Below are 11,217 nucleotides of genomic sequence, written 5' to 3'. Positions count from 1 at the left end.
TTTTAACACTAATGCTTAAAATAGAAAATAATATCCTAATGTATTCTTCTTTATATTTTATATATTTATTTACTGTTTATTTTGCTTCAAATTAGTCCATGCACTTTTTCTTATTTATTTATTAAATCCTAAAAATTTAATAGGTTATTATAAATGTATTATACTGAAAGAATATAAAATATATTATTTAAGTATAACTATTATCCAAGTCTTTTAAACATTAAATTTAAAATGGGTTATTGGTCTACTAGTGAAGATGAAGTTTTTTTTAATGAACCCACCATGGATCAAATCTTGTTGAGAGCTTCAACAATGAAATAAGGGATGAGGCCACAATCCCTAGGTAGATTTGGTGGAATGAATACTCCAAAGTTCTTACTACTAGCCAAAGAGGTTTAACCCAATATTCAAATAGATAAAATAGTTTTGTAGAATTTTTTAATTTTAGAATAAGTATATGCTATTAGAATGAACATACATACCAATAATTATTTCATCCAAATGATTTTATGCTAAATGAAAATTGTCGAGATCAAATTCACATACCAATGAAGCTTCATACACAATTCCCTTGTGACTAACTAGTCTAATTCCCTTGTCCATCATTGATTTTGAATTTTTTTAAACAAATGCATAGGTCCTTCATTTGTTTTCTCCCTCTCCTTCCTTAATGGTGAACCATTATAAATCTTTTTGATGTTTTTCTTTTGTTTCTAAATCTTTTTTCTATTCATGCTTATTATTATTTTATTTTAATCATTTATATTAGAGGTATGATGAAAATAGATTAAATTTCACTTTTTCCTCAAACCCTAAAAGATGTACATTGGTGCCTCTACGAATTTTCTCAATCTTTGACATACTTATTCATTTAATTCTTTGTGCTCAAAGAATCCTAGACTAAAATCTAAATCTTAAATCAAACCCCCCATCACTTTAGAAAATAGAAGAGTAACATCTTCTCTTCCTTTAACATCCCTTTACTATCATTCACTACCTTATCCTTGGTATCTTTTGTAACCCATAATACTTACCAATCACATTGGATTCATTTTCCTTTAGAATAATTTGCAAATAACTTTCAGAGTTTCTCTCAACCTTTAATGAAAATATTATCTAGTCCTCATATACTTCAATTTTGGAAGCTACAACAACTTTAAGCTCCTATATCAACTTGTTCTTATTCATAGAACTCTCTATTAAATACAAAGTGTCTAATTTGCTACTCTAGGTGATTACTAACTTGCCCATTTCTTATCTTTCCATCTATTGGATTCAAAAGTGATTTTACACCCTTGCATATTTTAACTATCTAAAAGTAAAGTATCTCATAACCCCAAACATTTTCCATTTGATAATCTTAAAAAGATATCTTATTTTTTGATGACATAATAAGAATTTTCAATACCAAAAAAATCTTGCAAAAGTCAATGAATTGTAATTTTTTGAAGAAATATCTATATGAAATGACATGAAATGATAATCTTGAATCAATCACCCAAAATCATTATAAATTTATTTCAAGGTTGAAATAATAATATTACCTCTCTAGTCTATTGCATTGGCTTCATTATCTTTTGGTTGATTTGCAGATTTTTTATAAGATCAACAATTCATTTTAATGTTGGTATAATGTTGATGGTGATAATGTTGATACAAAAAGGAACATTAATTAATGATAGGATAATTAATTATATTGTTTTAACTTCTTACCATATATTCTAAAGAAGAAAGAGTGAGTTATAGAATGACTTAAGTGTTGTTATCATACATAGATGTTAAGTGATGGGTATAGATGCTAATATATGATAGAACATGTTTATGTAAAGGTTTGAGTAAGTTATGAAGATAGGAATCAAACTAGATAATGGTTGGGCCAAATAGTAAAGGGTAGTTAAATGATTTGAGTGGTTTGTCAAATCTATAAATGAATTAGTTGATTTGATTATTGGATATGTTTCATGAATATGTTGATAAAACATAGTGAAGATAATACATTATAATGAGTACACATAAAAGTGATTTGATTAGTTGGAAGTGATATAGATAGGAAAGGTTAAATATGAAAATTAAATAAATGAATAGATAAATGAAAAATCTTATAGGTAAACTAAGGTATTATCAGTAAGAAGGAAAGTGAATAGGAAGACTAGATGTATTGGTACAAAGGATAAATGAGCTTCTAAGAACAATGGAAGAATAAGAAAATTGGTAAACAAGAAATTTCTTATCGATCAATAAATAATAGTTTATGAAGATATGTGACACAATTCTAAAGTTTGAATTATTATTGAAATGTGTGAATTGTATTGGACAACTAAAAAGCTAAGATGTAATTTTAAAAAATAGGTAATGGCACAAAGATTGAGTTAATAAATTTGAGGATAGATTCATTAAGACTTTTCTACAAGGACAAAATGGCTTATGGAAATATAAAATGGAAGGACAACATTATCAAGATTTGTTAAGATTAGTTTGGAGCATTGGATTTAGGTTTAGGGTTTGTGATTAAAGAAATTCTACTTAAGGAGGAAATAGAAAAGATTATTGGTGTTGTAGTTGAATATTGTGATAGTGTGGCTAAGTATTGTGACAAAGAAATAAAGGTTGGTGAAGGTTGTGATCGTAGAGGAAGAGACATAATTGAGTAAGATCATAATACAAAATCAAGCATGGTATATTAATATATTGAGGAACTTTATTGGATATGATTAAGCAAGATTAATGTGAAATGTAGATCATTTCTTACATGTTGCTCTCTAACCATTGTAATAGAAAAATCCCTTAATTAGTTGGCCCTAATAGGTCTAGTGCAAATCCTCTAACTAGGTTACATTCTTAAAAGAGTGTTTAAAATCCTTTAACAAGGTTACTCGTAATAGGATAGAAGAATTTAACATATCTCTGGGGAAAACCCTTAACTAGGTAGCATTTAACAATGCTTTTGTAACCCTTAACCAGGTAGGCCTCTAATACAGTGTATTTGACAAGAGTACAACATTTGTGGGAACTGTTCTTACACTATGGTTTCATCCCAATCAATTTTCCATTATATATATATATATATATATATATATATATATATATATATTATATATACACGTGTGTGTGTGTGTGGTTTTATACTGGTGTGGAAATTTTTTATGTGATGCATGTTGGTTTAATGATTAATTTAATGATAGTATTGATAATAGGTTAAAGAATACTTAAAGGTTAATCTATTTGGTAAAGTTTTTTGGACCTATGAGTTTGATTAGGTTGGTGATTACTGATTCACCCACCTCCCCCATCCTAGTAATTATCCCTATACCTACATGTATTTAAACTAGAAATAGATTTATTTATTGTCATAATCAACCTATTTATTCTTTATAGAAAAGAACACAAAATTGCAAAATCCCAAACCTCTTTATAAATATTAACCTCTACATAAGCTAACTCATTGGTATTTCTCTAAAATTATTTTAAATGATTTGTTGCATAACTTCCTTCAACCAATTTCCTTTCTAAAAACCACTTCAATTAAAATATATTATTAAATATTGAGGGTTTTTCATACAAGTTAGCCAACATGCTCATCAAAACAATAGTTTTGGTTTTCATAGATATTTTAAATGCTATAAAATCACATAGGAAAAATTGAACATCTCCAAGTGCTTCTATATCTACGATATATCAATCTTCATTTGACATGGTTGTTGAGTTTTTCAAGTTTCCATATAATGGTTACCACAAGCCTTTCTGATACAAATAGTACTATTTTTTGATCTTTTGTGTTGACATTCATATGTGTTGAACTTATTTTATCTTTCCTTATTGATGAGGTCATTTTATGGCTTAATATATTACATGTTTTTCTTAGTTTGGATGCTTTAGGACTTAAGTTTTACTATACTTCCATAAGACTCTCTTAAAAACATGACAGGTCTGAATATTAAGCATATGTTTTGTCATGTATGGATATTAGGAATGACTTTACTTATTATAAGATAAAATATATGTTGAACCAATCACCTTTATATGCTTAATGTGTTTTTGAATGATTGAAGTGTGAATGGGTTCCTTTAGCTAAATAAGTTCTTTTCGTGCAAGAATGGATTGAATGCATATTCATTTAATTTTAAAAATGAACGTATGAAATGTTATGTGTCATAAATAAGGTGTGTGTTTTGTGACACTAACTTTTAGTTGCAGGACTAAGTAAATCTAGTTATAGGATAGCTGAGGTTATAGAGATCCCTGAACCTATTCAATAACTATCAAAAGAGTGGACTATCATAAATAAGTAAAGTTTAATAATCACATATTGTGAATGATTCAAAAAGGGACTATTTAGATGGAGAACCAATCTAGTTGGTGAAAATATATATTTTCTACTATGTACTTAATGAAGAAAACTTGTTATTTTGGTTGAGGAAATGTCTCATCTGATTGTGATATTTTCAATTGTTGTCTCTGTTTCTTCTATAGAATTTACTCTTGTTGGAAAATTTAGGGGACCTAGACTAGATATAGAAACATTGAAAAATATGATTAAAAAAATGGGTTATCCATGGTCAAGTTGATATAGCTCCTATGTTGAATGGATTCCTTTCATTTGTTTTTAATTCCAAGGAAGATATGAATATGGTCCTTTGTGGAGATCCATGGTCATTTGGTGAAAGTACTCTCACTATTAAAAAATGGAAGCCAAATATGGATTTATCTGATGCCTTCTTCTTAACTACTCTGATTTGGGTTAGACTTCCTGGCCTCCCTTTTGAATTTTGGCATGAAGATATCTTTAAGGGAATAGTTGGTTCCTTTGGGGAACTAATTACAATGGATCATGCTCTGGCTTTGAAATCTAAACTTTAGAGTGCTAGATTGTATGTGAAAGTGGAAAACCTAAATCACCTCCTTGAAAAGGTGGAACTAATTTCAAAACTTAGAAAAAAGAATACAATAAATTATATATGAATACCTTCCAAATGCCTATTTTGCCTATAAAAAATAGGGTCAAAGGGTGAAAATTTTTCCTAACAAAGGCAAAGACTATCCTAAGACAGATAAGGAGGATAAAAAGAAAGAAGAAAAATCCCAAAAGAAAGTTTGGAAACCTAAAGCTACTCTTGCGAAGGGTTCAAAGGATAATTTGAACCCAGAAAATCAGGAAACTGGTATGATGCCAAATTTTGCCTTGAAGGAAGCAGTGAAAATAAGGAGATTAGGGTGATGTTAGGCTCTACCTCACCTGAGAAAAATACAAATAATATGGTTGGCATGATGAAGAAATTAGTCATTTATCAGAAGAATGAAACAAACTGGGAAGACCTAGTTGAGATGGAGGAAATAGAGGAGGAGGAAATTATGATCGATAGAAGTAGATTGATGGTATTAGAGGAATCCTAGAATATCCAATCTATTGAAAACTAGAATGTTTCTTCTAAGCCTCTTGAGACACTTTTGTGCAAAGAAATTGTTCCCTTTAGGAATGATTTTGAAATTGAGAAGAAAACCTGGAAGGGAAGGATTTGAAATAGAAACAAAGTCAAGGGAAAAAGAAGGAAAAGAAAAGTAATACAACTCCTAAAGGAGTAGAGACTCATAGTAGTAAATTGGAGCAACAATCTAAGGTGAAACCAAATGTTTTAACTCTAGAGAAACCTAGAAGGAAATCTTCTAGGAAAACTAGAGAAATAGAAAGTTTACAGAATATTACTAATGGAAGACATGCAACAATTCTGGATTTTACCCCTAAAAAAAAAACATGAAAATAATTACTTGGAATATTAGGGGATTGAATAGTAGTCATAAACTTGATCTTGTAAGGAATTTTTTTAGAGAGCATAAGCCGAATTCTCTTCTACTACAAGAAACTAAGATGGAGAAGGAGAGATATAAACAAATTAAGTCTTTTAAGGATTATTGTTTGAAAGAAAGTATAGCATCAATTTCTGGAGAAGATTGTGTAAGAGTTTTTGAATCTACATTTTGGATCACACTCTGTGATCCATCATCAGGATATAAGAGAGCAAAAGGATGAGTAAAATAGATTGAGGTGAAAGCAAGTAGTTTCGAAGGAGGTTTAGGAGGAACTCTAATTTTATGGAAGAAATCCCACTACTCAGGAACTATTTTGAATGCCAGTAAACATTTTTTTGGTGGTTAAAATTACTAGCATTGACCAAAATAATGAATGGTATATTGTTAATATGTATGAACCTAATATTAAGAACTCTAGGAAAAATGTATAGGAAACTCTATCTTATATAAAGAGTAAAGACTATTGTGGTAGATGGATCTCCATGGGGGATTTTAATGTTCCTCTTTATGACCATGAAAAAAGGGGGGTAATGTGAGTGAGCTAGATGGGAGACTAAATCTAATGGATTTCATTAATAAGGAGGGCTTAATGGATTTGGATCTTGATGGAATAGAGTTTACCTAGAGTAATAAGAGGCCAGGTGATGATTGTATTCAGGCTCGATAGGATAGAGCTCTTATTTCTCCTAATTGGACTAAAGATTTTGTATGCAAGTTAGAGGCATTAAAAAAAATTGGGTCAGATCATTTCCCTTTGATTTTTATTGCTAAAAAGGTTAATATCAAAAAAAACTTTCCTTTTAGGTTTTAAAAAATGTGGATGCAGCACCCACAATTTGAGAATAAATTGGTTGACTGGTGGAATATAGAAGTTGATGGAATTGCTCTTTTTAAAGTGGCTTCAAAATTAAGAAATGTCAAAAAGGAGGTTAAAATTTGGAGTAAAAGATGTTTTAATAATATTTTTAAGAGTATATCAAGTATTAAGGAAGAGCTGCAAAAATATCCAGGGAAAGATACGAAAGGAAGGATACACTTTTGACCTTGTTAGAGAAGAAAATGAAAAATTGGTGGATTATCATGACATTGTTACTAAATAGGAAATTTATTGGAGGCAAAGATCCAAATTGGTCTGGTTGAATGAAGGAGATAAGAATACCAGGTTTTTTCATCTTTCCACTTTGAAGCATAGAGCTAAAACTCATATCTCATATCTTAAGAAGGGTAATTTGAAGATTACTGAGGAAAAGGACATTTCGGAAGAGATGGTCTCCTTTTTTCTACTCCAATGACATTTGACTCTAACATTGATTCCACTCATCAAGCTGAACTTTTAAATGTGATTTCTTCTCTAATTACTGAGGAGCAAAATAAATTGTTAGACACCATTCCTAAGGAAGAGGAAATTTTAAAGGCAGTCTATTCTTTAGGAGGGGATAAGTCTCCAGGACCAGATGGTTTTCCCATGTTCTTTTTCCAGAAGGCATGGAATCTAGTTGAAAAGATGTATGTAATGCTATTAAAGAATTCTTTGGAGCTGAGAGAATGCTAAAGGAGATCAATTCTACCTTCCTATGCCTTATTCCTAAAAAGATTGGGGCTGATTCTCCAAACCAATTTAGGCCTATTAGTTTGTGTAATTCTTTCTATAAGATTATCTCAAAAGTCCTCACTTCCAGGATGCTTTTGGTGCTTCCGTCTCTTATTGTTGTTTAGCAAAATGGTTTTGTTCCAGGTAGGAAGATTCTTAACTCTATTATTTTTGCTCATGAGAATATTCATTCTTTATCTTGTTCCAATAATTAAGGTTTTATCATGAAAATTGATATTGTGAAAGCCTATGATAGAGTGGAATGGACTTTTCTTGTTAAGATTTTATTCGCCTTTGGTTTTAGCCATAAGATTTTGAGGGAAATTTTTTAGTTTATTTCTACTACTTCAATTGATGTTTTGGTGAATGGGTGTTCCTCTAAATTCTTTAGCCCTTCTAGGAGTTTGAGATAGGGAGACCCTTTATCCCCTAATCTATTCATTGTTATGGCTGATTGTATGGGGGGTATATTGGGAAATTGGTTTTGCAAGGGGATATTAAAGGTTTGCAGCCTTCTTCTCAACCTCTTACTTGTTCTCATGTTCCATTTGTTGATGACACCATTTTTATGGGGAAAGCTGAAGTCAGGGAAGCCAGAAATCTCAAAAAAGATCTTAGCCTGTGCTCTTCGACTTCAGGTCAATTGATAAACTGGAATAAGAGCTCTTTATTTTTTATTAATTTCCCTATTTTAAGACAGAAAAAAATTGCTAAAATTCTAGGGTGTGTGTTTAATAGGATCTTTTCCTTGTATTTACTTGGGCCTTCCTTTGGGACCTAAAGCTCCAGATTCTTTTTGTGAAGATCTCATTAAGAATTTTAATAAAATCTTGTTGGATGGAAGGGTAACCTTTTGAGTCAAGTTGGAAAAATTACCCTCCTTAAAGCTTTTCTCCAAAGCATTCCTACTTATGCTATGAGTCTCTTTAGAATTCTAGCAAATTTTGTAGATACTATTGATAAAATCCAAAAGAATTTTCTCTAGTCTAGCATTGAGGAAAGGAAGAGAATGGCTTCAATAGCTTGGGTTCAAATTTGTAAGCCTATTAGAGAAGGTGGATTGGGAATCAGGTCAATGTGAAGTATGAATAGAGCTCTTTTAGCCAAACAGGGTTGGAGAGTATATCATGATGATAAGGAATGGAGTACTATATGGAAAGATAAGTATCTTTTTAATGTTCCTTCTTTATCTAATTTTATGTCATCTCTTGATGTTCTTTTCCCTTTTTCTATTTGGGGGGTTGTGTAGGGAACTAAGAATATATTAAGTAAAGGATGTTCATGGAAAGTTGGAAATGGGCAGAAGGTCAGATTCTAGGAAGATGTTTGGATTCTGGATCATCCTTTGATTGAGGATTTTGAGGATAGGACCCATATAGATAAATGTAAGTAATTGTATGGGACTCTTGTGGGACATTATTGGTTTAATAACAATTGAGTTAGCCTTTTTTATGTTAACTAGGCTTTTCATAAAATCTAGATTATGTTGAATGCATTTTCTTTGTATCCCCTTAAGGAGGATAAGATGATATGGAGTGCTAATGTAAGTGGCCATTTCAAAGTTTCCTTTGTATTCAAATCTAAGGAGAAAGGTAACTGCCCTTTATGGACTAGAGCTTGGATAAAATGTCTTATATCAAAAATAAATATCTTTTATTGGATCTTGCTTCAGAATAAAATTCTGACTCAGGACAATTTGCAAAAGAGAGGCATTAATGTGGTTAATAGGTGTAGTCTATGTAAAGAAGGTTATGAAGATAGAGATCACTTGTTCTTAAACTATACTTACAGTCAACAAGTATGGAGTTCTATCCAAAATAATATAGAACATTTTTTTTTAAGAGCTACATTTGTCCATCTAAGGATAATGATGTTGATTTCCTATGGAAAATTACTCTTCCCCATCTCTAGTGGGGTATTTGGAAAGAAAAAAATAACAAAATCTTTAGAAATAAAGAAATGCTAAGGTGGGTGCTTGGTCAAAACATTATCAAGGCAATAAAGGAAAACTTGAATTCCTAGAGAAAGTGTAATGAAGATTTCCAAATTGACAATCCAATATTTTCTAAAGGTTCTAATATGAAGAAAGAAGATCTAGGAATGAATACAAAATGGAAGGTTCCTCCTATGGGATGGATTAAAGGGAATTTTGATGGTGCTGCTAAAGGAAATCTTGGCAAAGTGGGTTGTGGAGGGATTTTGAGGGATCACACAGCTAATATCATAGATGTTATTGCTATACCTATTAGTATTTCTAATAGCTATAAAGCTAAGGCTATTGCAGTTCTGTATACAATGAGGTTAGCAATGGAAACTAGTTTTTGATACCTTTGTATGGAAGTAGATTCATTGAACATTATAAATATGCTTAATGGTAAAAGCTCAATCACTTGGTCTATCGAAGCTAGTGTAATGGAAATTAAATCTTTAATGGATAAATTTGAGAAAGTCTTTGTATATCATTCATTCTGTGAAGGAAATGTTGTGGCTGACTAGATTGCTAACCAGGCTATCCAACGGGAGTGTAAGATGACATGGCATGATGACCTAAGTAGGAGCATGGATCTGAAAGCTCTTATTAATTATGACAAAACTCATGTGACATAGGGAAATATTTGCTAAGATTAGCAATTCAATGATAAATGGAAGTGGGGTTATGGAAGCCAATGTTATTTTCTTGAGAAAGTACATAAATGTGATTATTATCCTAGCTTGGTACTTATGTGTTTTAATGAGCACCTTAGTTTTTTTAATAAACACATTGGCTTTTCTTAATTCCTTACATCTACCTATCTGCTTGACTTTGGCATTTTGTAGTGAAACAAAGTTTTTGGAAATGGGTAGGGAACCAAGAAAACAAGAACCAAAGAATTGTAAAGCATGGAAGGCCAAAGTCTCTTTCTGGTAGATTCTGTAGAAGGGCAAAGTCACTACTTTCTTGGAGCACCTTCATGGCTATAAACCACATGTCACAAAGGTATTCTTCAAAAATTGGATCAAGGATAGGGTTTCCATGCATGGGGTGACGATTAATTTGTTTGAAGATTTCATAGCTGAGGTTATGGGGCTGCCTAAGGAGGGCATAAAATTTAGTAAGGAAACCAGTATTTCCAATGTTGCATTTAAGAAATTTGCAAAGACTGATGAGGAGGAAAAGAATCTAGAGAAGAATGGTGACTTTTATGAACTTGGCCAAATTAAGACTATTTGGCAAGACGTTATCTCATGCATCCATGAGTATTTTATTTTAGATGGTAGGGCAAAACGTGTTCATAAATTTCATTTTGTGTTCCTCAATCATTTTTGGTATAAGGATAGGATCTCATTTCCTTTTAAACTAAGATTTTCCTTGCTTCAAATTCTTCAATCCCATAGGAAAAAAGAGTCCTATCCAATTTTAGATGAAGTGCTATTCCTATTAATTGAGAATTACTATAAGAACAAGGCTATTTTTTCTTCCCCTCCCTCTGAGAAAAAGAAGGGCTTTGTTAGTGAAACCTACTCTAGGAAGAGTAAGGGTGAGGAAGGGGTTAGTGTGAGAAGGATGAGTTTGAAGCAAAAAACTCCCCACAAAAATGTAGAGGAGATTATTGAGTCTGAGAATTTAGATAATAATGATGATAAGAATATGAAGGATGAGGAGAATATGGATCTGAGAGATCTCAGTCCAAATTTGGAGGTTTACCCTAGCAATAAGGGTGAGACTGGTAAGGATGAGACTGAGGAGAGTAATGATAAAAATATTGGGTTAGATAATATTGAAGAAGAGGATAAAAACCAGAGTGAGCATTGTAGACACCTAAAAACCTTTAGAAAATAAA

This window comes from Cupressus sempervirens, chromosome 9, assembly GCF_028749045.1.
Source record: "Cupressus sempervirens isolate cs-2001-9-10 chromosome 9, ASM2874904v1, whole genome shotgun sequence".
Taxonomy (NCBI): Eukaryota; Viridiplantae; Streptophyta; class Pinopsida; order Cupressales; family Cupressaceae; genus Cupressus; species Cupressus sempervirens.
This window is presented reverse-complemented; position numbering follows the sequence as displayed.